This window comes from Haemaphysalis longicornis, unplaced genomic scaffold (genome assembly GCF_048455015.1).
Source record: "Haemaphysalis longicornis isolate Haplotype H1 unplaced genomic scaffold, Haemaphysalis longicornis Haplotype H1 scaffold_4, whole genome shotgun sequence".
Lineage (NCBI taxonomy): Eukaryota > Metazoa > Arthropoda > Arachnida > Ixodida > Ixodidae > Haemaphysalis > Haemaphysalis longicornis.
Genome location: NW_027526361.1, coordinates 219,986,673 through 220,003,337, shown reverse-complemented (window position 1 = coordinate 220,003,337; position 16,665 = coordinate 219,986,673). Strand labels below are relative to the sequence as shown.

At 45.6% G+C, this 16,665-nt stretch overlaps 1 long non-coding RNA gene across 1 annotated transcript; it reads left to right on the top strand.

Annotated features, from left to right (window-relative positions):
- Positions 1-13,242: 13,242 nt before the first annotated feature.
- LOC144178073 (uncharacterized) lies at positions 13,243-15,589 on the top strand. Its single transcript, XR_013323935.1, has 2 exons — positions 13,243-13,348; positions 15,275-15,589. It is a non-coding gene; the product is annotated as an uncharacterized LOC144178073 (long non-coding RNA).
- Positions 15,590-16,665: the final 1,076 nt, after the last annotated feature.

Below are 16,665 nucleotides of genomic sequence, written 5' to 3'. Positions count from 1 at the left end.
TGACCACCATGCCTTCTACCGTAGCCGCCATGGTGCCCACCATGACCCTTGCGATGGCCTCCGTAGCCCCCTAGTGCCTGTCGGCAAGGGCGACGCCCACAAGCAAGGCAAAAACGAAGAGAATCACCTGAGAGAATAGAAGTATAGGGGTGAGAGTGGTAAGAGGTCAGAGGGACTACAGAGATGAAAACAAAAACAGAAGAGTTATTGATTCTTTATTCATTTCGGAAATGAATGTTTTTGTTTAACCTCATTTTCATTGCCATGTACCAGTATTTGCATTACATATTCACATGTATAACAAGGTCTGAATCAGATCTACAATTGTCTGCCTCTTAAATTTGATCAAAAATTATGTTCAGTATATTTATACACTGCCAATAGTTGTTCGGGAGAACTAAACAGTATATTACTTCACTCTGAAAGAAAACTGTTTCTTTAGAACCAAGAACAGTTGGTACTGGCAAGCAAAAGAACAATGAAATAAAGCGACAACAGGCCTTCGCTCAAAATAAGAAAATTTCGGATGTTTCACCAAATAAATAAAAAAGATGCAAATGCATTGGTGATGATGATGATTGGTTTTTACTGCCGCAAGGCCGAGGAGGGCAAACGGCGCCAGAGAAGAAGGTATTTAATGGTTGACGAGAAGTGACTACCACAAAAATTTAGGTATAAAAATGTCTAAACCAGGAACAGTAAAATCAATTAAAGATAATGGTGATAGCGTGTGTACGGGGCCGGATTTCATTTTGCATGATAGGAAATGAGGTTTGAAAACTTAACGTCTGACAAATACTTAGATACGCGGTTTACAGAAATCATGGCATCGTCACCCAGAAACGATGATGGGTGCAGCGGAATGTGTTCTCTGTACAGTTCTCTGAAGTGTTTGTGACATGTTGAGTCGAATGCCTTGCATTGCATGAGTATGTGAACTACGAATGGGACCTCTCCGCACCTGCTACACACAGGTCTTGAAGACCCTGTGAGCTGATACGAGTGTGGTGCGTGTGTGCCCTACCCGGATTCTAGCATGTGCAACTTCTGTATATGGCTTTATGGCTAAAGCATGTAATAAAGCATGGTTTATTACGTGTAACTTGTATGTATTTTCACTCCAGTGCGTTTGCCATGTTACGCGAAGCTGTTGTCTGATGTGCGGCTTTATGTCAGTGTACGGTAATATTGTTTTGTTTGTAGTATTAAAAATTGTTCCTAGTAGCAGCCATTTCACCTGCGGTTTCGTTACCGGCTATCCCACAGTGGCCAGAGACCCAGCATAGCGTTATCTGCAGACTAGACGTGTATGCCGACATGAGGTCCTTAAACACAAGGTTGATTACATAATTTTTTGAACGTTTTCTAGACAAAAGTGCACGTACAAGGCTAGGAAAATCTGTAAACACTATGAACTTTGAAATCTGATGTCATAGAATGTGATGTAAAACAAGTAAAATGCCGTGTGCTTCAGCCGTTATAATTATGTTGTGGGAGTTCATTCTTCTACAGATATTGAAGTTCAGGCCGTGCGCAGCCCAAGACACGGCGGTAGCTGTCTTTGATGCATTGTAGTAATACCCTTCGCACTGGTGGTTCTCCTGCAGGAAGAGGAAACACAGCCTAATAGGTACTCTCAGTGCACTGTTTTTGTTCAATTGCAAAAAGGACAGGTCACGACACACAGCCCTGAGTTTCCACGGTGCAATAAAATCAAAGGTTGGTGTCTTTTGGATGTCTGCAAATGAAAGATAGAGAGAGAGAGAAGGCTCTTTATTGAAAAAGCAGAGAGTTTTGCCGGCGCTTGTGATCACCTACATGCTTCTCTGCTGGGGTCGGGGATGTAGGGAGAACAGGCCCTAGAGAGAGGTGGGCAGAAAAGAAAAAAAAAAGAGAGAGAAAAAAAACGAAGAAGCAAACAAAAAAAACACTCGCGTGGTTTGGCGGGCTTGGCGGACTATTTTTTAGATTGTGTTACAGAATTTACAATTTTGAAATGTGGCCAATGTCCTCCAAATATGAAAACAAACTTTTTAGGGCCTGACGCTGCTTCGATGGGCTAGTCCATGGTCTTAAGATGGTCTTCAAAGTTACCTGCCCTTCATCTAGGCGTTCGTTATCTTCAAAAAAACGGGATCTTGGTGACAAGTAGGCCACACATTCTAATAAGAATTGCTCGACGGTTTCTATGGAAGAACAGTTATCGCAGTACGGGTTGGTCGTCAGTCCAAGGCGAAAGAGGTAACTGTTGGTGTAGGCCGAGTTCAGTCGTAGGCGATGATATAATGTCTCCAGCCTACGAGGGAGCTCTCTAGGAAGTTTTGATGTCAAATCAGGGTCAATCGCGTGCAAAAATACTTCATTATTGGGTTCGTTGCTGCGCCATAGCCGGTTTCTTTCACTTACTGCAAAGCGATGGGCCATGGTGGAAGCGTCTGTTTTTGTAAAGTACACTTTGCGGTATTTGCGGTGGTTAAGGCCCATACGGGCCGCTTCATCGGCTTTTTGGTTTCCAATAATACCACTGTGGCCAGGTATCCATTGCCATTTTATAGTGTGTCCAGCAGTGCAAGCGAGGTGGTGAAGGTAGGAGATATGGGCGGCTGCGGTATGGTGAGGGGAAGACCTGCTCCTCCTTGACAGAATTTGCAGAGCTGCCTTGGAGTCTGTAAAGATGCTCCACTGACGCGGCTGGTGGCGTAAGACGTAAACAATCGCTTCTTTAAGGGCATATAGCTCAGCCGCTGTAGATGATGTTGGTCGCTCCAGACAAAATGAAAACATTTCACCCGTAAGTGGCACGTACATTCCAGATGAAGAGCTTTGAGGGGATGACGATCCATCCGTAAATATGTGTGTTCTAGCCGAATGCATTTTATACATGTATTCTACCACAATATGTAGTATTTCAGTATGGGACATTGTCTTCTTGGGGCCAATTCCAGGGATGCGACATTGAATCTGCAAAGGAGTAACGTTCCAAGGAGGGAAATTTCGAGGCATTATTTGTTTCGGCTGGTTTGGAATTAACAGGGGTATTCTGCCAATTGCTTGGCCGAATCCAGAGCTCGAGCAGCTCGAGCGGCCGCCTAGAATCAGAGGATAACAATCCATCTTTTTTCGTGTGAAGGCCATGGCTACACTCTTATCTGGGGACAGCTTAAGGCCACGGGCTTGGAGGTAGCTAGAGATGTTGTGGAGGGCTTTCTGTAGGCGCTGCTGCGTAGATCGTCTAGAACGGGAGGCATACCAGATAAAGATGTCATCTGCATATAGTGTGATCTTCACTCCACGGGGCAGGACTCTCTTGAGTGAAATAAGGGCTAGGTTGAATAGCAGTGGACCTAATACAGCACCTTGTGGCACACCTTTTTCCACAGTGTAGTAAGATGTGGGGCCACTTGGAGTAGACATAAAAAGCTGCCGTCCATCAAGGTAGTCCGCTATCCATGAGTATATTCTGCCTCCGAGACCATGGTCTTCAAGAGCGGCAAAGATTGCTGCGTGAAAGAACGAGTCGAAGGCAGCTTTGATGTCCAGGAAAATGGCGGTTGGTGTACAGCCGGAATTGAGTGACTCTTCAATAGAAGACACTAAAGCGATAATGTTATCTATCGAAGATCTGTTTTGACGGTAGCCATTCATTTCTTGAGGGAAAGTTTTCCTGCTCTCAAGATACCAGATCATCCTTGAATGCATCATTTTTTCCATTAACTTCCCAACACAACTGAGCAAAGCAATAGGCCGGAAAGATGCGTAACTTGTTGGCGCTTTCCCAGGTTTTAAAAGTGGTATTATTTTTGCAAGCTTCCACTCCGGAGGCACTTTCCCTCTTTGCCATATTGAATTATAAAATTCCATAAGGCGCAGCTGAGAAGGCCGTGACAAATGAGCTATGGCATCATAGCTGACGCCGTCATGGCCTGGTGTGGAGCCCTTATTCACATCGAAGATGGCCGAAGAAAGCTCTTCAATTGTAAAAGGAAGGTCAAGGGCTGGTTCCGACACTCCAGAGTACGTAGAGCAAGACACACGCATAAGTCGTGGTGAAGGCGTTGATGACGTTGAGAGAAGTCTGCAATATTCCTCGGAGACTTCTTTTAAGGGTGCATGCTCGTGCAGCGAGACGGCAGTGAATGGATGTAGTTGCTGGCTGCGTTTGCGCATTCCATTAAATACACGCCATATGCGTGTCAAAGGTTGCCTCGCATTCAACGAAGCACAGAAGCTCCTCCAACGTTGCTGACGTAGCTTGTTTAGGTGGCGCCTTACATGTCTTTGCACTCGTCGGGAAGCTCGCAAGTCTTCCATACTTTTGGTTCGCAACGCCTTTCGCTCCGCTCGTTTTTGTATCGCACACAGCCTTTGATACTCGGGATCATTTTTTGGTATATCGCGGTGCTTGCTTAGGCTGCGGGTCGTTTCCCGCAAACAAGATGCAATCATGTCGACGAGTTCGCCGTCACCAGTCTGAGCTGTGACACATCTACTAGTAGCGCTAGTAAATGCGTCCCAGTTCGTGCAGCTCACCTTCTCAAGGCGCCTTGATTGCGAAGCGTCAAGGGCGGTTATCAAAATTGGGTAATGATCACTTCCTCTTGTTTCTATGTCAGTGATCCATGTAAACCGCCCAGCAAACTGAGATGAAACGCATGACAGGTCAATGCAGCTGGTGACGTTCGGGGACTTCAGGTAAGTTATACTGCCGTCATTCAATGGCTCAACACCATGGCTAATGAACAGATCAGCCAGTTTCCTCCCTCTTGCGTTTGTGTGCGTGCTCCCCTATAGTATATTATGGGCATTGAAATCACCACAAATTATGTGGGGTGCCGAAGTAGTCCTAATAAGATTGTCTAGCCGTGAAGCGTCGAAAACAGCGCCTGGTTCGAGGTAGGCGGATATAAAAGTGAAAGGTTGGAGGCCGATAATAGTAGTGCCAAAAACATATTCGTTTGTATCATGTGATGTGACGGCAGTTTCAACGAATGGCATGTCGTCGCGAAAGGCCACAAAGAGTCTACTTGGTTTGTTAAATCGCCGCGAATGCAGTATTTGTTAGCCACTTATTCGAAACTCCTCACCGACACGCGATTCAGAGATGGTAATGAAAGGGAAGCGGTAAGTGTTCACAAGATAGCGAAAGTCCGCAAGCTTTGAACGCAAGCCACGCGCATTCCACTAAAGGACGCCCTCGCAAATGAAACCTTTATCTCTGATGCTTCTGCTCTCACTCTCAGAGGGAAAGGCATGGAAACAGATGGACGGTGTAAAAAGAGTCACTCTAAGCATGCATCGTGAGTTGTCCAATTAGAAGGATGATTTCTCATAGACATCATTTTGGAGGCACATAACAAGTCAGTGTATATCCTCTGGTGATATAGGGACTGTTTGTTACACTCTGCATAGAGGCTTTAAACGGGGCTAGTGCGAATGGCGCCACAGTGCCGCTTTGTCGCAGACCGTTACACGACACTGCCATCATCCAAGCGAGATCCTACCACTGTAGTATAAAGGTGCAGGAGGAGCTGCTTGTCAGCATCTTAGGTTTCGTGTGACAGGACTTTGAGAATGTTCATTGTTTTTAGGCATTTCTATTTTAGCTGCTTCAAGTGAGGAATAAATGCTAGTTTACTATATAACAATAAGCCCTAAAACTTATGTACCCCTTTGACAGTGATTACTACAGTAAAGCCCGCTTATATCGAACAGCGCCAGGATTGTAAAATAGCTCGATATACAAAAATTTGATATAGAAAGTGAAGCAAAAAACTTACATGAGAGCAATCTTTCCGACGGACTCACGAGCTAACGCTGAGATCGTACAACCCTGCAGTTCACTATTGATACGATACTTTCTATTAAAGAAAACATTAATTTAATTGGGTGGAAGAACTGCGTGAGTGTAGCCTGCTTCTTGGAGAAGCGCGGGTTGCTGGGGGCTGCTTGCTACATGGTGTCTAAACAGTCGACATGCACAAGACCGCTGCCCTCAATGGCACTGCAGTATCTCCGTAGCAGGGCCACGGCAGTGATGGCTTCGCTCGTGCTCGGAAGCGGTACGGAGTCCTCGGCGTCTTCGACAGAGCGGAGATAAGCATGGATACAGGCGAATAACGGCGAACCCAGCGAACCGAGCAAGTGCGGGAAGCGAGTGCCGCGGATTTGAAGTTTAGTGACACAGTAGCCCGCAGCGCCCAATGTGGCGCTTTCGGCTCCAGTGGCATGTATGCGTTGAGCTGGTCCACTCGGCCACGGCAGTCGCAAGCGACACCCGCGCCACCGCTGCGCGTCGATGTATTGCGGGAAAGCCTGCCGCATGCCTAAGGAGAGCGAACAATTTCGCGCGGGAGAGTTCGATATATCCATTGTGAGCAAAATCACATTCGATATAAAAAATTTTAAAAGCATGTAATTTTTTCCAGAATTATACAAGGGTTCAATACAAGGGAAAATACAGGCAATAATTCGATATATCCGTGTTCGCTATAAGCGGGCTTTACCGTACACCATCAACAGAGATATCAGGGTCCTGATCAATGCCGCGCTTCCGGGGGGACACAAAACAAGTACTGTTTACATGGTTCAGTTTAAAACCATTTCTGTCCGCGCAGCCAGCAAGTTTGTTCACCCCAAGCTGGACCTGGCGTTCACAAATTAAAACAATGCGCGATTTAAAAGATATTTAGACGGCCTTTACATATATAGACCAGGAATTGGTTGGTAGCAATGCCTTCCAGAGCGAGTTATATTAACAATAAATAGTGGACAGCTCACCCACCGCCTTGAGGGACGCAATTTTCCTGCACGCGCGCATTCGAAACAGCACTGTCAACCCTCACTCGAAGGTCCTTGCCGACATGTAGCTAGCGAAGGTGTTCAGCATGTTGCCGGAGACACCAGACGACTTGAGGTCACTCAAGATGCCGTACCGCCAGGCTGTGTCATTGGCCTTTTTCATATCGAAGAAGACTGTTATGCAATACTGGTAATGGATGAAGGTATATTTTACATATGATTCCAACGCAACCAGTTGATCGTTGGTGGACCTCCCCGCCCTGAAGGCAACCTGGCAGCTCTCGAGAAGACTATTGTACTCTAAGAAGTGCATGAGTCTCCTATTGATCATCTTATCGAGCAGTGTGGTGACTGGCGTCCCACGAGTGGGGAAAAACCCGGACGATGGCGCAGAGCAGGTGCCTTGAGAGGAAGAAGAAGATAGAGACCGGGCCAATTTCCCTTAGAGAGTGTGTGCCAGCGAGAGGAGGATCATCATCATGGACGGCCGGCCTGGGAAGCGGAGCGAGCGGCGGAGGTTCCGCAGGACAGCTGGACAAAAACGACGGGCAGGTGGTTCGAGGCGCTCGTGGCTTTCGAGGTTCGAGGTTCGTGGTCGCTCCAGCGGGGTGATTTCCACGGGCCTGTGACACGAAAGACCGACGTCGCCGTTCGGGAAGCTGTTGGATCGCCCCGACGTCCCAGGGTGCCGCAGTTCCGAGGCAAGACCTGTGACACGGAAGACCGACGTCGCCGTTCGAGAAGCTGTTGGATCGCCGGGACGTCCCTGGGAGCCGCAGTTCCGAGGCAAGGCCTAGCGAGCGGAGCCAGCGGCACGTGACTCAGCAGAACCACGACCGGTCCGCCGTCTTCCAAAACCCTGCGGTGAGGACGTCGACGCCGTGGCGACTGAGCGCCATCAGTGTGGGACAGAGCCCTGAGCGTGGCGTTGTCTATTTTTTTCCCCGCTTCTCTCCCGAACTCTAGTGGGTCGGACCTGTTTATTTTTTTTATTTCGCTTGTGTGCGCATTCCATCCCCAATATATTCAGTGTTGAATTATCTGTTCAAGACCATGGCGTCAATTTCCTTGTGATCTTCCTCCGCGAGTCACACACTCGTCTGCGTAACCCCAACGTCCTCACAAGCAGCTTACACAGGAAGCTTGTCAGGGGAATGGGACTGTAACTCGCGGGAGAGGAAGGGTCCTTCCCCTCCTTCATAAAAGCACTACGATGGCCTCCATCCGATAACAGCGCCCCGAAAGAAATATTTTTTCTAAAGGTGAAGGAGTGTTTCAAGCGTGTCTGCGTGTAAGTGTTGTATGATAGTGTATGTAATGTTGTCTGCGCATGCAGCCGACGGCTTACAAGTGCTGAGTGCGATCTTCAGCTCATGAAGTGAAAAGGCTGAGACATAAGAGGAGGTCGACTTATTATTACCTCTGAAGGACCTCCTCTCACAAGATGTTTTGTATTTTATGAAAGTGTTGGTGTAGTGTGCTGAACTGGACCTGTGTTGGAAGTGCTGTGCGAGAGTGTTAGCCTGGTCTTCAGTGTGTCCCCTGTTCTACTAATCCGCGGCAGGCTGTGTGTTTGTTGCCCTCTGTGTTTTCGCACACGTTTTCAGACTTTTTGGGTGTCGGTATGCGTGTTTAATGATGTGAGGAATGTGCGCCAATTCCGTCGATTTGCCTCATGGTGCACACATTTTCCGAACACCTTTGCCCTTTGAAAGAATAAAAGGTTAGCCAACGTGGGGTACAGACGAAGGATACCCCACGCCTTGTTCTGGGCCTCTCGCGCCCGCCTAAATCCTCATTCCACCACCGCCTCCTCTGGTTGTGCGGGGCGCAAAAGGTGTGGGGAATGAATGTTTAGGCGGCGTCGAGGATGCGCCGTGGCAAATGCATTCGTTGGGAATACCCTGAATAAAGCTGAACCTACGAAGGCATACATAGTGTTGCATACATGTTGCATTTCGCGAGTACTATAGAAAAATTAATGTGGGGATTGCTTACTTTAAAATTTCCGAAGCAGGGACAGCCATCTTAACACAATAGTAAACTCCCATTAAAACTAATGAGAATGAGGAATAGAGGTTGAGTTCACATCGCCATGTTTTTTGAAGCAAATGACTTTTTAATTACATTGGCTTTTAAATTTTCAGTGAGTCGAAACCGTCCTAAACCAATAACTATAGCTAAATGAAGTTTAGGCAATGGCCAATTGGTGCGTCTGAATTTTATAATTATTTCTTCCACAACACCATTCAGCAAGGTAATAGAGTCTTCATCAGAACAATCATACTGAGGATGTAGCCGAAGAGATGTATATGGTACAGAATGATAAAGGGGCTTTAATGTTAGCTTACAAAATCCGTACGAATGATTAGTGTGGTCTGCAAGCAACAACAAAAGTGTGGGCTTACCAAAAATTTAGCTAAGACTAGGCACGCGAATTAAAGGATAACCACATCCATCTGGCCTTTTATTTTTTCCCATACAGACGCATTTTATATAAACAAATTTCCACCACTCAAACTAAACATAAAATTTAAACGTCAGATATGAACTGAGATAACAACATGAATTAGCCGCAGCTGTAAACGGATGTTTTTTGCAGAGTCAGTTGTAAATAATGATCGTGCCTTAGCACCTATCAAAATTTCAAAAGAGTTTCATACAAATTTCACCAAATCGCGCTTTGAACAACGTTACGTTGGGAATTTAGTGTAATACCATTTAGCAAATTTGATGGCCCGGTTTCAAGCACGTATAGTTATTCACACGCTGCTGACAGATTTTTATAAAAAGCTTTTGAAATGAATCCCTTTCGAGCTACAAAAAATATCGATGATTAAAAATTTGGGCCCACATCGCACCCATTATTTACCATATCATAGCTTTATTATTGTATCCCCTTATAACGAAGTCACCCCTAATAGCGTTATTGGCAATGCATAACTTTACTACGCTAAAAGGCTTATTTCACGAATATTAAAACAAGAAAACATGAATATGCAAGCGCCCAACTCCCGGTAGTCTTCATTGTTGCATGTTAAAAATACGCCGTGGGTGTTGTAGTGCAAAACTTTAGTCCGAGCTGGCTTAAGTACTGTCAGCTTCCACTGAGTGTACACGTGTTGTACATAACACGAGCAAACTTTCGAAGAATCCGCTGTTGTTCGCACCTAAGCGTTCTTGGTTTTGTGCGCGTGATGTTTGCTTTGTGGTGCGTTTGCGTTCAGCGCTGCGTGTTCTTTCTATCTTTTGTTGACCAGTTTGACTCGGTGCTGACGAGATAGGCGTGTGGACTTTGGCAAACTTTTCCTGAAAAAGTGTTTTGAATGTCCTTGTTTTGCGTGTAAAATTGGTTATACGGGTTCGCCTATATTAGCAGTTTTTGACTGAGGTTAGAGAACTGTAATTCTTTGCTACATGATTCACGCATGACAATTCTTTCTATGAATTTGATAACAAAACTGCTTAGTCAAAAAATATTATACAAATGCTGACGTGCTTGAACTCAATTTTATTCGGTAGAATACGTCCTTCCTGATCACATCTCGTGGATGTTCCAACAGGGTACGTTAACTGTGCGGTATCATATCCGTCTTTTGGTTCCTTTACAAATCTTTCCAATGAGTAGCTCTAGTAAGGTGAGAAAAATAAAAATAAGCATGGAATAAATATTTACAAGCAATTCAACGAAGTCACGGCAGATGACTAGCGAAGACGAACTGACAGTTTATTGAACGAAGCCGGGAACTTTTAACGAATTAATCCTGCGAATAGCAGTTTTGCGACGTCATTCAATCTCGGTATTCTGCTTGGAAGGGGGCACCAAGATATTTTCATGAAGTATCTGGGTACCCCCTATCATAAAAGGTAAACAGGCCCTGATCCTTCATATTTTTATATGAATTGGCTTATAGTGCCCCTAGAAAAATGTATTGAAAGTATTTGTGTTTGCAGGTGAAGCCGACTGCCAAGTGATTGGTGTAAGCTTGGCCTTTGTGAGCTGGCTTTTCCACGTTGTGTTTTGCGCACTAAAGCACTGCAGGCTAGGAGGGATTGTTCTTACCGAAAACGTCTCCGACTCTGGTGCAATCAAACCTATCCACAGAATATATGACAATTAGCCGCTATGGTTACTGTGGCATTGCGCGGAGTTTCATTTTACTGTAATGTACTGACTAATCCCATTGCCAACAAAATCCTGCATCAGATCTCCATCCTAAAATTTAGCGGCATCCATCTTCGCATCGACTGGTCGCCTGGACACGAGGAGTCCTCACCGGGGAACCAGGCAGCTCACTGGGCTGCACGGGAGTGTATACCCTCCAGTCCTCCGCTGCTACACGACTTGGCTCCGCCGCCTCCTGAGTCATTACCGCCAGCCATACAGATTCTACGGTACAAAAAAGACAAAAAAGACCGCCTCAAGACCGTCACTCCAACCGGCTTTTTATCTGCTCTACCCCCGCTCTCAAGATCAGCCGAAATGTTTATGAACAAATATTTTGCAAATGCTAGCTTAACCCCAGAGACATTGCGCAAATGGTACACCCCGTCTCTACCGCCTCGATGTCCCTTCTGCGCCTCCCTCACACCCGCCAATCTCCAGCACCTAATTTGGCACTGTCCCTCGAACACGGGAACCCTCCACGCTGACTTCAATTGCGCACTACTCTCTAGAAAGCGGTCTAGCGCGAGCAGTTTAGAGCCGTGAGCCTGCTCTCCTCACCCCACGTGGCCTCTTCCGCCTTCGGAAGGAGCCATCCAGCTTCAACTTGAACGGTTTATTTTCAAGATGTCCCAAGCTACGAATATCCCACCCTCTACTCCCACTTCCCCCACTTGACCTAGCGTCTTCCTGGTGTAATAAAGGCTATCTCCTCCTGCTCCTCATTTTACTGCCGTAAATAATTCACAGTGAGGCTGTAAACATTACAGACTTTCTGCATCCTGTCAATACATGGTCGTCTATGAAGGAAGAATGGTTAGATAAAACGGCTTTAACTGTTGTTTCAATGAAACATTCGGTGAGCAGCTAATGCGAGTCCGACTAATGCACCACACCAACACACGTAATTACGCTCCGACTTCCGCACCTCTGGTCAGCCTTCCTGACATAGTGAGAGAAAGATTTTTGTTCTTTTTTACAGCAAGATAAAAAGAGCCCTTCTTCGTAGACATTAGGCAACTGGGTAATATTTAGTAGGATTACCGCAAATGTTAAGTCCTTTAAACACGTAATAAATATTCTACGTATTCGGTATGACCATATAAAAATGTTTTCTTAAATTGCTCACGGCGAGGAGGCTATGGAAAATATTCATTCAGTGTGTGAAAAAATTTCCATTCAGGCTAGTTTGTGTTTTCTGTGTGCTTGCAGGGGAGTGTTGGACATTCCTTTATATTCAGCTTTTGCACGCCGTGCCATGGTTGCCGCAGCCGATATGTGCGCCTGTTTCTTCAACCACTGTAATCATCAGCTATCGAAAGCTCAGCTGCCATCCGTAGGCAGTGTGAACGACACGGCAAAAGCCGCACCGAAAAGAAACACTCTGAATTCTCTATAGACATCCGGTATTGCAGCTCGATTCTATTCGTATACTATCGCTGAAAGAAAGAAACTGTAATTGTGGAGCAGTTGTAGGTCAAGACGTTTTGAGTCTTATATATGTGATTCGTACAGCAGGGGTTTGAGCAGGTTCACGGACCCACCGATAGAGGTCGCAGTGGTTTTGCAGAGGCTGATTCCTTTCCCTTATCCTAGGAGAGGAAGGCCCGTACCACTGCCATTTAGCAGGGATTTCTTGGCGCGAACCGTACAATTTCAGCGGCGACGGCACTGCCTTGCTCGGGCGAGCACCGTTTGACGTGTGAGTCTACACGAGAGAGCAACAGATCTGCTGTTTAAGCAGATTGCTCACAGGATTTAATTTTTTGCATATGAACATACGTTGTTGGAACTTTTCACTGCCATTGATGATACACAGTTTTAAGAAGTATACGCTACAATGTAATTACCGTATGCCTGTAGAGTAACGAATGACATGTAAATATGTTACGCATTTCAAATTGATTAAAGCTGATGTCAACCATGTGATCATTTGTTTGAATATGTTTGAACATCACAGCGAAGAACTGGTTGTTGTGATAGAAGCAATTAATATTAAGATGCTCAAGGATGGAACAGACGCCTAAGATAAGTAGCCTGCTTTACCAGTTAGAAAAGCAGAAAGAGACCACATGCAGATAAGTTCTTCGTGCAGAATGCTGACTAAGTTGCATCCCGCTCTTGCTAGCAAGCAGCCACAAAATTAAAAAAAAACCTCAGAATGTATGCATACCTTATCCCGATAAGGAGCCAGAACCGACACATCACGCACAAAAAACATCACAGGCATAGGTGCAGACAACAGCGGAATGTTGGAAATCCCGCGCGTGTTATGTACAACACGTGTCCCCTCACTGGAACTGCTCATATTTAAGGCAGCTGTGGCTACAGTGTTGCACTACAACACCCGCCGAGCATTCCAAGAGTGCAACCATGAAGACCAGTGTAAGTATGGAGCTTACATTTTCTTGTCTTTCGGAAATGGACATGGTATCGAGTTAAACTGCCTTTAAAATAATTTTGAGAGGTGGTGGAAAAAGATCACGGCCCTCCAATTTGGTACACGAAGGCTTGGAATGAAATTTTTTGTACGCCGTATTTCTAAGACACAGTGTTCGCCGTGTAACGTTCTTAAAACAATTTATTCCAGTCTGTGGATGTGGGGGACCACTGAAGCTGAATGAAGGGCGCGTAACACAGTTGCCTACAGAACGTACGCTTATTATTTTTTCCAGCATTTGTTAATGAAACCGATTACAAACGATTTGGCCTAACAATTAGAAGAAGAGCAGCTGTACCCTGGCAGACAACATGAACTGAATGTTTAACCCACGTGGGAGACCACGATTTGTAAACAGACGGGAATCACACAGCATTTAGAATTGCAATGTGTACTATCTTATCAGAAAAAAATAAACCCGCAGTAATTATGAGTCATCGTTATTGTATAATAATATTGTTGCCGAGCAAACGATTATTCAATTCTACCTGACTTACACGAGGCCATGCTGGAAGCTGCCCAAGCCTTAGCTATCTTAAGTTCTTGGTGTTGGCACCTGCGGCTTTCTTCACACGCAGTAACCAAATCAAAAGAAATTTGAAATAAACTAACCTAACAATATAAAGCAAATCAACACCGAGCGAGACCTTTAACGTAGCGTAGTCTTTTCATCGCCACTTTGCTTCTGCCTTTGCACGCTCTCTAACGCTCTTAAAAAGGTGGGCCAATACTGAAAAAGTTTCAGTCACCGAATATTGCACAATGCAAATTGACGGCAACAAAATTGTGGCGATTGCAGGTTGTGCATGCTTCAGTGTATCATGGAGTACGAATGTTATTTTCCAGTTTTTTCTCAGGCTTACAATAGTAGATTTTTCGTTCTAGTTTGAGACTACTTGTTAACATTTGTTTTAGTGGTTTTTCCCCCGAAAAGCACACTTTTTGGCCACAGCTTGAGTCCGGTTTTTATATAAAATTCCCAATACGTAGTTTTGTATTTAAAACTCTTGGTACCGTTCCCTTGCACTTAACCCTTTTAGGTGACTTGTGGCTCGCTATAGCACACAATTATACAGAAAACAAAGCACGCTTTCGTCTGCTTTCTTCTCGCCTGGTATGTGTCTTCGCTTTTTTCCACGCTTGAACGAGAATTTACTAAATAGATAATCAGAAGTTTTTGACATAGTTTGATTCTGGTATTGTTTCACCAAATTATAATATGATTATATTGTAACCTTGTAAAACTAAGTTTCAACAAACGATGTCACTGCAAAATGTAAAAGAAATATCAACCAGTAAGTTAGTTGCAGCTTTATTTGGCAGGACAACCGATGCCAATGAGTGGGTGGTTGGGTTTGTGACAAAAGGGGGATATAGTGTAGAATCATTTCTAGTTCTTAGTTGTACTTCACAGTCTTTGAGTAACTGTGACCAACTACAGGTACCCTTGCTAGACAGCCCGCACCCGATCACTCTTACTAGGCAAGCGAGTTGTCGACGAAAGAAGCTAACCGCAGCCTATGTGTTCTGATATTTCAGAGAATGTAAACGATGTGCGACTTGATAGAATCTGTGTTCGATGCTCCGCGAAGTATACCTCTAACCAAATGATAAGGCGTAAATCAGATTTCCCGCCCTGATTACAATGAGGGCAATGTTCCCGTCGTTCAGGTCCGTGAGTTCATTTCTCAAATATGTGGCTACTGTACACAGCGTCAGCTTAAAACTTACTTATGAATTGTTCTGTCCCTTTTTCTTGCGCGCCAACATTGAAGAGCCAACCTGCCCGGAGGCCATCCGGAATTCCTGTTGTCCTGCCTTCTTAAGTATCATCCTTGTCCACTTTTTTGGTTTGCCACTTGCGTACGCAGGTGATTCTCTTCGTGTTCGCCTTGCTCGTGGGCGTCGCCCTTGCTGGCGGGCACTACGGGGGCTACGGAGGCCACGGCAACGGCCATGGTGGACACCATGGTGGCTACGGTAGAAAGCATGGCGGTCATGGTGGCCACAAGGGTGGATACGGTCATGGTGGTCACAAAGGCGGCCAGCACTACGGAGGCCATGGGTACGGTGGCGGAAGGCACTATGGGTGATTTGGCCCGTGGCAATGACATCCAGCGAGAGCCGGAAGATATCCGCGTCGAAGCTACCCAAAGGATGTTCCAATAAATGTTTTGCACACTCTAGGGGACGTGGCATGTCTCGCCATAACAAGGGTAAAATTTGCCATCATTGTTTACAGAAAGGTGTTCATAACGGGTATCATGAATAGATAGAAAGCAGCAAAAACCGCGGTAATCTCACGTTGACAAGTGCGAAGCTCTCGTCCTGCGGGCTGTACTGTAAATCTTTTGTAGCACTGGATGCAAACGAAAACAACAGCAACAAAGATATCGCACGTAAAACGTACTAGAGTAAATATTACACCAATTCAGTGTTTTTAATGAAGTCATACTCAGGTGTTTGACATCCTTTATTTAACTTCCGCAATCACTTCCCTGTATGTACAGTAATGGACAATTGAAGTACAAACTGTGTAGCGCATGGCCGAAGGTACCGGTGCCGTCACCTGGTAGCTGGCGTGGACAATGGACGGACATGTACAATTGAGATGTCGGCAGCGAGCGTTCCTGTACCACTGCCGTATGATGCCGTCTCCTCGCTTGCATGCTTGCTTTGTCACCATGCTACAGGAGCGCTCAAAACAATTCTAAAAGCGAAGTGGCGCGAGATAAGTGCTGGCACTGCGTGCTCGGCGCGCACGAGTGCCCGCCGCATAGTGTGCTCGGCGCACACTATGCCGCCGTCACACTGCCGACATATCTTGCATAAATGGTGCAGTACCCTGAGCAAACAACGATTGACACCTAGTTGACGCCCGAAAGTATGTTCAGTGCTGCGCGCTGGGAATCTACAAGCACTGAGGTGCTTGCAAAAGCAATCGCGCCACCGAAATTGTTGTGCAGCGGCAACTGCCCTATAAGATGGTTGGGGCTGCCTAAATTCCTAATTTTTATGCACATTACAATTCTTTTAGTAATTATCCTCGCGCAAACAGTGCTTGCTATAACTACTTATTAGGTACAAATTTTAGTGGTATATTTATTGTTGACGCAGTCATGGCTCAGCCATGACTGCGTCAAACAAATACCTCTTGGCCGCCAGCTCATTGCTCAATTATACGAACGCAAAACATTGCAGTGCCATTAGAAGTGGGGGGCATGCTATTTTTGAATCCATTTCTGTGCGCTAGTTTTCATCA